The 12058-nt window shown below is 42.4% G+C and overlaps 1 non-coding gene across 1 annotated transcript; it reads right to left on the bottom strand.

Moving 5' to 3' along the window:
• Positions 1-3278: 3278 nt before the first annotated feature.
• Positions 3279-3351, bottom strand: TRNAR-CCG (transfer RNA arginine (anticodon CCG)). Its single transcript has one exon. It is a non-coding gene; the product is annotated as a tRNA-Arg (tRNA).
• Between the last annotated feature and the right edge of the window lie 8707 nt (positions 3352-12058).

Raw genomic sequence — 12058 nt, 5'->3', positions numbered from 1 at the left:
ATTGTGAGGCTTTACAATAAAGGAATGTGGATGCAAAATGAAATGATGTGCAATCTGCCCACTGAACAATCTGCCAATACCACTGAACACTTTGGAATCTGCTCATTGATTTGTAGGTGGACGGGTTTCAGAATGTGTAATGATGTGAAACCGTATGGAGCAAAGGGACTACTGACTCTGAGAAGGAACTAGTCCAGAATTTTTGGGCATGGCTTCGATTGGCTACTTTGGACTTGTCTCCTCTATGGCAAACTAATCTATTCTAATCTATGCTAGACCAACCATCGAGCGATGAAACACAAGAAATAGTATCGTTTCCTTTTGTTCCTTTTAGGTGCAGGGTTAGATGATGCGACGATGAAGAGGCTTAAATGTATGGAAGAAGCAAATTTGATGTTGAGGCTAAAAAGTGTGTTAGAAGTGTCAAAACCTATGCATGATGCGACAAGTGCGTAGAGCACAAAAAATCGATCGATTTTCCTTTGGAGCACCCTCAAATTCTTCCTTGATAAAAAATTATGAATTGATCTAGGTGGAGGGGCAAAAAAGGGTGATGCGATGATGTGTCAAATGGGTGCACATGTAGAGTGAAAAAGTGTGCTTGTGAAGGGGTCACAGTGCCTGGCAAGCTATGTGCCATGTGGCACTAATAGATGATGTTGCAGATGACATGGTAGGGTGATGTGGTAGGGTGTCATAGCCTACTGACGGGGTAGGGCGATGTGTCTTGATGACATAGCAAGTGCTGATGTGGATGTTGGTGGCAGGTGTTGATGTGGATGATGATGTGTTAATGACTAGGCAAGGTGACATGGTAGTGGATGAGGTGGCAACTAATGATGTGTCCAAATGATGGGGTAGATAAGGATGACATGGCAAATGGGGAGGCATGTTGATGTCGCAGACAAGCCACATGGCAAGATAAGGTGCCATATGTCAATGAGAGGGCCAACCCATGGTGATAAGCCTATGGGTAAGTTAAGTGCCATGTGTGGATAAGCCAAGGATGATAAAGATAGACGAAATCCAGAAGATGTTGATGGAATCATTGAGATTCCATCTCCGTGTTTGACTTCCCATGACCTACGCTGAGATCACGTTGCTTTTTGCATCATTGGCTATTGTTGTTGTCTGCCCCATTGATCTTCTAGAGAGCATTGTAGTGGTCAACGAGTGGTGTAGTTGTCTTGCACTTTGTCGTGGTGATCCATTCAGTCAGAGATGCATCATTGAGGCTTGTTGCCTGAGCAAAGGGTGAAGTTTGGAAAGATCCAAAGCAATCTTCATCTTGTAGACAAAAGTATGCTAGATTGGTTCTAAAGGCATTCAAAACGTTTGAATGCAAAGAAATGGGCACCTATGGAGGTTGATGTGAAGCCCTCACACAAATAGATTCCTCTCCATTGGTGGATGAGTCTATGTACAAAAGGCTCATGGGGAATCTCATTTATTTATGAAACACATGATTGGATATTAGCTATGTAGTTGGTATTTTGCGTAGGTAATCCATAAAGACCTAGGAGAACGATCTTGAATAAAAGAAAGGACATAGAACAATGCTTCCCACATGCCATACCAAATATGCAAGGCTTGAGACAAGAACTCTGGAGCTTAATAAAATGTTGATTGTTTGACAAATGGACTCTACATCATCAACTACCAACAAAAAGGTGGAATTGAAAGCACTTCATTAGAAAAAAATTGTTTAAGTCAACCATGAAGGCTAAATAGGACAAAATAATCAACTCAAATGGCACCATTTTCCACCCTCATGGACCTATCAAAGGGAACACCCTACTACCTTGGTACCAAATAAGGATATGCACCAATTTGTACCAAAGCACCACAAAACATTGGATGAAACATTGAATTGGGCATGTACCTTGCAAGAAGTTATAATAATTGACAAGTCAAATATGCACCAATTTGTACCAAATCATCACCAATGCTTGGATAAAACCATTTGAATTGGGCAAGGGTTCCCAAAAGATGTGTCAAGAAATCAAATTCCAACCTTCAAAGGGCTTATAACTATTTACAAGTCAATAATCATGCAAATGAAGGTATAGATAGCCAAATAGCCGATTACACAACAAAGTGAGGTCAATATAGCACCCAAAAAGTCGAGAAATCTTTAAGAAGAAAGACATCAGCTCTACAAAAACACCAATTTTTGCAAACCAAAAAAAAAGGTATATTAGCTCAAGTGAGTATTAATTGTTCTTTCCTTTGTGTGAGAACTTTGAGTCGAGTTTTTCAAAAGGTTGAGAGAGCATACACTTATCACTCTGCCTTCTCGGATCACACACAATTAGGGGATAAGGTGTTTGAGAATCTCCATACCCCATCCTTCATAGCTGCCTCTATTCGGATCTCTTGGAGCAACATCTAGGCCCTTGATAGCCTCTCAGATTGCTAGTCGGGATCCTGCAGCCACCACAAGTGCTTGCACACGAGCTTTTTTGGAGCTTCTCATCACCAAAAATTAGGGTTTCAAGGCTGTTACAGCAAAAATTGATCACCTGTGGGCCTTCATTGTAGAATTTCATGATCCTTTGGAGGCTTTTCGACCTAGTTTGGAGCTACTTGATAGCCAAGCAATTCACAAAGTTGATTCACTAGAGGTCAAAAAAGAAAAAATGAGGCTAGGTTGCCTACGGTAAAGGAAAGGAATCCCAGTTCTTGGACTCTCCATGGCTATGGCTCCCGAACATAGGCCTATAACAAAACTTTATCCTTGTCTTGGTGTGCTCATAACTCGAGCAGAGTCAAGCTAGAACTGAAGCTTGCCCTTACAAACGGGCCTATATCTTTGTAAAAATGCTATCCCTTTTTCTTTTGGAATGTTCGTGTTCCCTTTTTAAGACGTTATAACGGAGGTGGGTGGGCTTCGGCAGCAGCTTCACGGTCGTTGTCACAATTATAAACTGCCCTTCGCAAAATGGTTGGTTTTGATAGGCTCTGGTTTCTTGTTTTTTTGACCAGGAAAGAGAGCAACAAACGAAGAGACTGAGAAGCAAAGTATGGTGATAACCGGTAATAAAAAGAAATTTGTTTTGTGCTTCGTATTTGTTGGGTGCGCTCGAATACAAAGCACCGGAGGGGTATTGCGTAGTGCTCAACGACCATCTCATCGATGCGGAGGGAGGCGATCGTGCAGGCTCTACCCCAATGCGAAATTATTTATGAATTCATAGCGCAGCAAACTTCCCTTACAGCCCATACAGGTTTCTGTGGGCAAAAAATCATCTACATAAAAAATTTCTTTTTTCTAAATACGATCACGGTGGGACTCGAACCCACAATCTCCCGCTCCGGAGGCGAGCGCCTTATCCATTAGGCCACGCGATCAAGACGGCTATTCCTTGAAGCTAGCTACTATATTATTTCTTTAAAACGGAAATACCATGTTCCAAAAAAAACCCAATGGGAATGGGTGTCGTTGCATGTTTTATTATTACAGCCCACAGAGCCATAGATTTAGCCATACCTTGTAAAAAAAATTAGTCAAATTTGGTGCGATAAATTAAAAAGGGATAAGGACCCTAAAACAAGGCCCGTAGGTTTCAAAATCCTACATGCTATCATCTTCTAAACTCTATCAAGAATTGGAATAGAGCGAAGAATTGAAATTTTGAGCTCAATTTAAGAAATGAGAAAATTAATACTTAGCTAAATTTTAACATTTTTTTGGACAAAAATAGCAACGGTAATATCAATGCTACTATCGAGACTGTGGGGGCTACAACCCTTGAAATGCAAATCATGTCACTTTAATTCATCCTCTAGATCTTGCAACCACCTCCATACCTTGCAAGCATTTCTCCCTCTCTTCTTGGGCTGGAGAGACATCCATTGGAGTGAGGAGACACATACCCAGCTTCAAGAAATAAATTTATGCACCAAGTATGTTGATTTTGGTTTGTTATTTCAAGTTTTCTTTCCCTTCCCCTTTTCCTTTCTTTCTCCCTTTCAATTCTCCCAATGGTCTCTTCCCTTTCCTTCTCTCTTCTCCTTTTCCTTCTCTTTCCCTTTTCTTTTTTTCCTTCTCCTTCCCCTTGTCTTCTCCTTCTCCCTTCTCTCTTCTCCTTTTACTTCTCCCTTCTCCCTTTTGCTTCCCTTTCCCTTTCCCTTTTTTCCTTCTTTCTTTCTCCTTCTTATTTCCTTTTTCTCTTTGCCCTTCCTCTTTCATTTTCCCTTCCCCGTCCCCTTGTTTAAATTACAATGTATGTTTAAATTGCATGCATGTTTGCTTTCCCCTCCCCCGTCTATTTTTCCTTCCCCTTCCCCTTGTTTATATTGGAATGCCTGTTTAAATAGAATGCACATTTAAATAGAATGCATGTTCCTTTTCCCTTCCCCTTCCCCTTCCCATTCCATTTTCTCTTCCCCTTCCCCTTTTTAAAAATAGAATGTATGATTAAGTACAATGATTGTCTCCTTTGCCCTTCCCCTTCCATTTTACCTTCAGCTTCCCCTTCCCTTCCCAACATCACTTTCCGTTCCCATTTCCCTTCCTTGGAGATATTGGTTGATGGAAGGACCAGGTGTCAACTGCTCTTCGTTTGACTCATGAGGGGTGAAGGATCAAGACATAGATGAAGAGAGGTTAATTACTGGGTTCTTCCAAGAGGCAAGGAGGAATTGCATTTTTCCTTCCCCTTTCCGGTTTCTCTTTTTCTAAGTGAATGTCACGTATCTTTTTCTTAAGAATTTGCATGCTAAATTTTAAATGTAATGTTTGCTTTGATTCCATGAAGGATGCAAGTAGAGGATTGAGTGGAGAGGGTGAAAAGAGACCCTTCGATACTACTACCTTGGGTAGTAGTACAAAGAAGGCTCAAAAGTTACTCTCATTCTTAGATCCAAAAGATAGGAAAAGGTTACTATGTGAGTTTGAGGAGGAGAGATAGCAAATGTTGGGTCTGCTTGCCAGAGATCTCCCAAGCTACCACTCATGGTGGAGCTAGGGAGAGAGAGAGTGAGCATCGATGTTGGTCTGCTCTACAATGAGTGTCGCTGGGGGTAGTCAAGCCAACTCCAAAACTTCCACCCCCCCCTATTCGATTAATAAATAGTTTGAGATAGTCATGGATACTAGAGGTACCTAGGTTATTAATTGAATGCACGGCCTTTCCTCCTCTGGGATAGTGATGGACTTCTAGAAGTAGCCACAAAAGAAAAGAGATTAGAATTTGTAGACATTGATGGAGGAGTTCTCAGTGCTACCTCATGATGAAATGGAGTTTGACTCCCAGTAGACGTTAAGCAAGATGGCAGCTATGCTCAAGTCATGGAAAGACCAAATCTATAGGAAGGTAAAGAAAGGGCAACTGAAGCCTACTTGGGTCTACCCAGAAGATTGGAAAATTGCAAAAAAATAATTAAGGATCCCAAGAAGTATGATACATAGATGCAAGCAATAGCTTTGAGTAAGAGTAAAGTGGGCCATTCCCACTTGAGCTTGGGAAGCAAGGCCCAATTTTATCATTTTTTAATAATTTCCTACCGTTTACTTCTTTTAGTATGTAATTTTGGAATGTAAAATGTAAATCATTGAAACTAAAGTGTATTTTTGTAATGTTAGGAAATGAAAATGGGCAGGTAGTGTATAGATGAGGAACTGTACAGATATGTGTATGATAACAATATAGAAGCTCTGATGGACTTGCTCACACAGAGAGGGGAATTTGTGCTCTTGCTTAATCTAAGTCCCTACTACACCCATTTATTTTTGAATGCTCAAATTGAACAACTAATAGATATACTAACCTCTAACATGTGTGCTGGTTGTGAACAGGAGGATGGAGATGAATACTTGGATCAAGCTGCTAAGAGAAACGCGAAGGTGGAGAAGCAAGAGGAGGGAATGATAATGACAAGAGTGAAGATGAAGGTGACAGGGGCAATCACAAGGAGGATGGGGAGAAACGAGTCCAACTAGAACTTTGTATATAGGATGTAGATAGGAGTAGGCTAGAATTTGTACTCAAACTCTACCAATGTAATGTAAAATTTAATGCTCAAACATTATAAACCATATAAAATGGCCGCTATAGTGTAATAAGATCTTTATACAAAAGGGCAAATTAAATTTTTTGCGAAAATAGGAAGGCATCAATATTTCCATCGAAATAGCGTTGGGATTATTTACAAGTGTCGATATTAGCATTGACATTCTTTTTGTAAGAAAATAATACAACGTCTGTGCTCAACAGATAACAGGATCTCGTACGCAAGAGAGAAAACAAGATAGTATGGAGAATCAAAAATTTGATTCCTGTAGAACTAATATAATAGATGGCGCTGCCTCCCAACCGTGCGCTCCTATGAAAGAAGCTTCGATGGCGTGCTAGAAACATTAGAAGATGGAGGCTGAATGCTAAGGAATTAGGGTTGCTATAGCCAGTGATAAAATGGGCTTCACGGGCTTGCTCTTATATAGCCACCAGTCGTAGTCGGTGAGGCTCAATTGGGTGGCTGACCGAGTCCACCCAAAACGATCGACTAGGGGTTGGTCCCGAAATAGGCCACCGACCATGCGATAAAGCCGGTGCGCAAAATAGAGCAACTAACATACAGTTTCCGTTCAGCCCAGAGCCATCCGGGATCATATGAGGCTCCAAATGGGTCTCACAACCCGAGAGTGGGCTGCCCCGAGAAATGCTCCATCTACCCTCAGTGCGGTCAGTCAAGGGATGCCTTCCTGCACTCGCATGTAGCCTAGTTGGCGGTGTGACAACTCTATCTGAAGCCGTCCAGCCATCAGGCCACACATGGCCCCCATCTAGTGTCTAAACCAGGACCTACCGGATAACCGAGCTACTCAAATGCCTTCTCCTCATATGGGGGGCTTACAAGTAGAGTTAGCTGGTTCTCGCGTAGTTACACGAGAGTGGAGCATTGATATCTAACACCCCCCCTCAATGTCCACCCACAAGTAAACTTACTTTTTCGGCCCAATGCCAAGTCGATGAAGATGCCTCTCCATCAAGTCTCTTCCAAGAGCCTTCGTGAAGATGTCCGCAGCATTCTCTGTAGTCGGACAATACTCCAAGTAGACCTCTCCATCCATGATGAGCTCACGTACAAAGTGATATTGAATCTCAATGTGTTTTGTGCGAGCATGGAACACAGGGTTCTTTGCAATCGCCATGCAACTGTAATTGTCACATGATAACTGCATAGGCTTGTTTTGCACTGCACCCATGTCCCCCAAAATCCTCCTCAACCACACTGCCTCGCAAGAAGTAAAGCATGCAAATTTGTACTCGGCTTCGGTAGAAGAAAGAGCAACTGTGGGTTCCTTCTTGCTGGCCCATGACCCAACTCCAGATCCAAGTGAGAAATAGTACCCTGTCATTGATCTCCTGCTATCCACGTCTCCTGTCCAATTCGAGTCACAGAATCTGGTCAAGATGTTGCCCTTGGTATAGGTGATGCCATAATCAAGTCTGCCTTTGATGTATTTCAGCACCCGCATCCCTGCCCTCCAATGGTTCTCCCGGGGCTTATTGGAAAACCTGCTTAGTACACCAGTCGCAAAACTGATGTCCGGCCATGTGTTGCACAGGTAAATCAAGCTGCCCACAAGCCTTCTGTACTTCGCTTCGTCCACCAGTGGTGATGAATCCTCGTTTGAGAGCTTTGCGTCAACCTCCATAGGGGTATCAACTGTCTTGCACTCAGCCATGCCAAATGCCTTTAGTATCTCTCCAGCATACTTCAGCTGTGAAATGAAGATCTGTTTCGGCTCCTGCCAAACTTCAATCCCCAAACAAAAATGCATCAGTCTGAGGTTTGTCATTTCAAACTCTCTTCCTAGCAAATGCTTCGTCTGCAAGATCTTCTCTTCATGGTTCCCTATTATGACAAGGTCGTCCACATAAAGGACCACGATCATACACCTGCCTCCTTCTCTGAAGATATACAAATTTGCATTAGATGGGCTCCTCCTGAACCCGTTTTGCAGAAAGTAGGCATCAATTCACTGGTACCACGCTCGTGGAGCCTGTTTCAGCCTGTAAAGTGCCTTCTTCAGTTTGCAAACTTTACCTTCTAAACTGGGGATCTCAAAACCTGGTGGTTGTTCCATGTAGACCTCCTCCTTGAGATCTCCATTCAGAAAGGCGGATTTCACATCCATCTGAAACACGGGCCAACTTCCCTGGACAGCTAAAGCCAAAATACTACGAATTGTGGTTAGTCGAGCTGTGGGAGCAAAAGTATCTTGATAATCAAAACCATGTACCTGTGCAAATCCTTTTGCCATGAGCCGAGCCTTGTACTTATCCAACATGCCTTTAGACTTGTACTTGGTCTTGTACACCCACTTGGTTCCGATTACCTTGCATTTTGGTGGTCGATGCACAAGGTCCCAAGTGTTGTTCTTCATTATGGAGCCATACTCCGACTACATAGCCTCCATCCACCTATCATTGCCCTGTGCCTCTTCAAGACACTTGGGTTCATCAACATAGATCACTTCATGCACATCCGTAAAAAAACACGTTGCTAGGTGTGTTATCCGATCAAGTACTTATGCGATGGGAATGCCACTTTGCATGTAAGTCAATTCCACCTAGTTGAAGGTGTGTGCAAAGTATTGTGCCCATCGGATATGCTTTGCATTGTCAATCAAGTATAAAACACCGCTTTTGCCTTAGTGTCATGCACAACCATATAAAAACACAGCCCTAGGTGTGTTATTCAAACAAGTACTTATCCGATGGGGGCTCCACTTTGCACGCAAGTCTGTTTAAACTACATTGAGGTGCGTGCAAAGTATTGTCACAATTGGATATGCTTTGCATGGTCGATCACGCATTATACACCATTTTTTCCCTAGTGATATGTACATCCGCAAAAAAACACGACCTTAGGTGTGTTATCTAACCAAGTACTTATCGGATGGGTGTGCCTCTTTGAGAACATTTCAATACCACCTAGGTTGAGGCGTACGAAAAGTGTTGTGCCCATCGGATATCCTTTGCATGGTCGATCGAGCATTTGTCATGCACATCTGTAAAAAAACACGCTGCTAGGTATGTTATCTGATCAAGCACTTATGGGATGGGAGGGCCACTTTGCATGTAAGTCAATTCCACCTAGTTGAAGGTGTGTGCAAAGTATTGTGCCCATCGGATATGCTTTGCATTGTCGATCAAGCATAAAACACCGTTTTTAGCTTAGTGTCATGCACAACCATGAAAAAACACGGTCCTAGGTGTGTTAATCAAACAAGTACTTATCGGATGGGCTCCAGTTTGCTCGCAAGTCCGTTTCAACTAGGTTGAGATGCGTGCAAAGTATTGTCACCATCGGATATGCTCTGCATGGTCGATTACACATTATACGACGTTTTTCCCATAGTGATATGCACATCCGCAAAAAAACATGCCCTTAGGTATGTTATCTGACCAAGTACTTATCGGAAGGGTGTGCCTCTTTGAGAACATTTCAATACCACCTAGGTTAAGGTGTAGGAAAATTATTGTGCCCATCGGATATGCTTTGCGTAGTCGATCGAGCATTAAATACCATTTTTGCCTTAGTGTCATGCACATCCGTAAAAAAACACGCTACTAGGTGTGTTATCCGATCAAGTACTTATGCGATGGGAATGCCACTTTGCATGTTAGTCAATTCCACCTAGTTGATGGTGTGTGCAAAGTATTGCGACCCTTTGCCTTGTCGATCAAGTATAAAACACCGTTTTTGCCTTAGTGTCATGCACAACCATATAAAAACACGACCGTAGGTGTGTTATTCAAACAAGTACTTATTGGATGGGGGCTCCAGTTTGCACGCAAGTCTATTTCAACTAGGTTGAGATGCGTGCAAAGTATTGTCACCATCGGATATGCTCTGCATGGTCGATTACGCATTATACGACGTTTTTCCCGTAGTGATATGCACATCCGCACAAAAACACACCCTTAGGTATGTTATTTGACCAAGTACTTATCGGATGGGTATGCCTCTTTCAGAACATTTCAATACCACCTAGGTTAAGGCATAGGAAAAGTATTGTGCCCATCGGATATGCTTTGCATGGTCGATCGAGCATTAAATACCAATTTTGCCTTAGTGTTATGCACATGCATAAAAAAACACGCTGCTAGGTGTGTTATTCGATCAAGTACTTATGCGATGGGAATGCCACTTTGCATGTAAGTAAATTCCACCTAGTTGAAGGTGTGTGCAAAGTATTGTGCCCATCGGATATGCTTTGCATTGTCGATCAAGCATAAAACACCGTTTTTACCTTAGTGTCATGCACAACCATATAAAAACACGGCCGTAGGTGTATTATTCAAACAAGTACTTATCGGATGGGGGCTCCACTTTGCACGCAAGTCCATTTCAACTACGTTGAGGTGCGTGCAAAGTATTGTCACCATCGGATATGCTTTGCATGGTCGATCATGCATTATACACCATTTTTTCCCTAGTGATATGCACATCCGCAAAAAAACACTCCCTTAGGTGTGTTATCTGACCAAGTACTTATCGTATGGGTGTGCCTCTTTGAGAACATTTCAATACCACCTAGGTTGAGGTGTACGAAAAGTGTTGTGCCATCGGATATCCTTTGCATGGTCGATCGAGCATTAAATACTATTTTTGCTCTAGTGTCATGCACATCCGTAAAAAAACACGCTGCTAGGTATGTTATCTGATCAATCACTTATGGGATGGTAGTTTGCATGTAAGTCAATTCCTCCTATCTGAAGGTGTGTGCAAAGTATTGTGCCCATCGGATATGCTTTGCATTGTCGATCAAGGATAAAACACCATTTTTGCCTTAGTGTCATGCATAACCATGAAAAAACACGGTCCTAGGTGTGTTAATCAAAGAAGTACTTATCGGATGGGGGGTCCACTTTGCACACAAGTCTTCTTAAACTACGTGGAGGTGCGTGCAAAGTATTGTCACCATCGGATATGCTTTGCATGGTTGATCACACATTATACACCGTTTTTTCCCTAGTGATATGCACATCCACAAAAAAACATGCCCTTAGGTGTGTTATCTGACCAAGTACTTATCGGATGGGTGTTCCTCTTTGAGAGACATGTCAATACCACCTAGTTTGAGGCATAGGAAAAGTGTTGTGCCCATCAGATATGCTTTGCATGGTCGATCGAGCGTTAAATACCATTTTTGCGTTAATGTCATGCACATGCGTAAAAAATCACACTGCTAGGTATGTTATCCAATCAAGCACTTATGGGATGGGTGTGCAAAGTATTGTGCACATCGGATATGCTTTGCATTGTGGATCAAGCATAAAACACCGTTTTGCCTTAGTGTCATGTACAACCATATAAAAACACAGCCCTAGGTGTGTTATTCAAACAAGTACTTATCGGATAGGGGCTCCACTTTGCACCCAAGTCCGTTTCAACTATGTTGAGGTGCGTGCAAAGTATTGTCACCATCGGATATGCTTTGCATGGTCGATCACGCATTATACACCATTTTTTCCCTAGTGATATGCACATCCGCAAAAAAACACGCCCTTAGGTGTGTTATCTGACCAAGTACTTATCGGATGGGTGTGCCTCTTTGAGAACATTTCAATACCACCTAGGTTGAGGCGTACGAAAATTTTTGTGCCCATTGGATATCCTTTGCATGGTCGATCGAGCATTAAATACTATTTTTGCTCGTGTCATGCACATCCGTAAAAAAACACGCTACTAGGTATGTTATCTGATCAAGCCCTTATGGGATGGGAGTGCCACTCTGCATGTAAGTCAATTCCACCTAGTTGAAGGTGTGTGCAAAGTATTGTGCCCATCGGATATGCTTTGCATTGTCGATCAAGCATAAAACGCTGTTTTTGCCTTAGTGTCATGCACAACCATGAAAAAACACGGTCCTAGGTGTGTTAATCAAACAAGTACTTATCAGATGGGGGCTCCAGTTTGCTCGCAAGTCCGTTTCAACTAGGTTGAGATGCGTGCAAAGTATTGTTACCATCAGATATGCTCTGCATGGTCGATTATGCATTATACGACATTTTTCCCATAGTGATATGCACATCCGCAA

The sequence above is a fragment of the Dipteris shenzhenensis genome, chromosome 12, assembly GCF_047967505.1.
Source record: "Dipteris shenzhenensis isolate YYH24624 ecotype China chromosome 12, Dip_SZ_1.0, whole genome shotgun sequence".
NCBI classification, from domain to species: Eukaryota; Viridiplantae; Streptophyta; class Polypodiopsida; order Gleicheniales; family Dipteridaceae; genus Dipteris; species Dipteris shenzhenensis.
This window is presented reverse-complemented; position numbering and strand designations above follow the sequence as displayed.